Source organism: Bombus huntii, chromosome 10 (genome assembly GCF_024542735.1).
Source record: "Bombus huntii isolate Logan2020A chromosome 10, iyBomHunt1.1, whole genome shotgun sequence".
Lineage (NCBI taxonomy): Eukaryota > Metazoa > Arthropoda > Insecta > Hymenoptera > Apidae > Bombus > Bombus huntii.
The window spans coordinates 14,041,178-14,042,132 of record NC_066247.1 but is presented as its reverse complement, the minus strand read 5'-3'; the positions used below and the strand labels follow the sequence as shown (position 1 = coordinate 14,042,132).

Below are 955 nucleotides of genomic sequence, written 5' to 3'. Positions count from 1 at the left end.
GTGCGGATACACCCTGTTATCCACAGAACACCCCAAGCTCTTTTTCCTAAAAACGACTAAAGGAAATACATTTATACCCAAACGTAAAACAGCAGTCAAAAATTTGGATATATTCGCATACGTTAACTCAAAATTCATTTACGTAGAAAAACTGTCAGAAGACAAATAACGGCACTCTATCAGGATATATTGACACTAAGATGCATCTCGGAAAAGAAAATAATAGAGAATGCATTAAGTCTAGCAACTATATTACCTGATGAATTTGCGTATGCAATAACCAAAACTCCAGGACACATGGCTTTGGTCGCAGGAGAAGCAGTACACATAGTTAAATGCATTCCAGTTCAAGTGAAAGTAGGCAATGCCCTGGCCGCGCTGAGTGCACTCGTTCCCGTTAGATCACGAAAGTTAAGCAGCGCCGGGCACGGATAGTACTTGGATGGGTGATCGCCTGGGATTCCGTGTGGCGTTGGCAGAGCGCGCTGGGCCCGCCGCGCCCCCCATGCGGTGGTTGATACGGATGCCAGCGCGAAGGTTCGTTTCTCAGAGGAGATTCCTGATCAAGTGTTGGAGGCTTTCCTACGCCACCATTCCTCAGATCAAGGGGGGTACTTGTCCTGAAGTACTCTCATGGTGTTTAGATAGGTTTCGTGAAATGTATCCTGATGCTCCGTGTGTAGATTTTGACTTTACTTGGTAACAGTGCCTTATTTATTCATGTGTGTATACATGCCTAAATGTGTTCCCAGCGGGTGTTATTTTATTGGAGTGATTTTGTCTATATTCTTATATTTTATTTAATAAGATATGTTTTGTTTGTTGTTTTTCTCCCTTGCATTGACACGCGGTGAGTAGCGTCGGCTTCCGGATGACGGGTTGTGCATCTTGATTGTTGATTTGGTATATTGTAGATTTGTATTATGTAGATTTTGATTACTATTTCTATGTGATT

At 42.6% G+C, this 955-nt stretch overlaps 1 pseudogene; it reads left to right on the top strand.

Moving 5' to 3' along the window:
* The first annotated feature begins 360 nt into the window (after positions 1-360).
* On the top strand, positions 361-478 carry LOC126870799 (5S ribosomal RNA; annotated as a pseudogene).
* Positions 479-955: the final 477 nt, after the last annotated feature.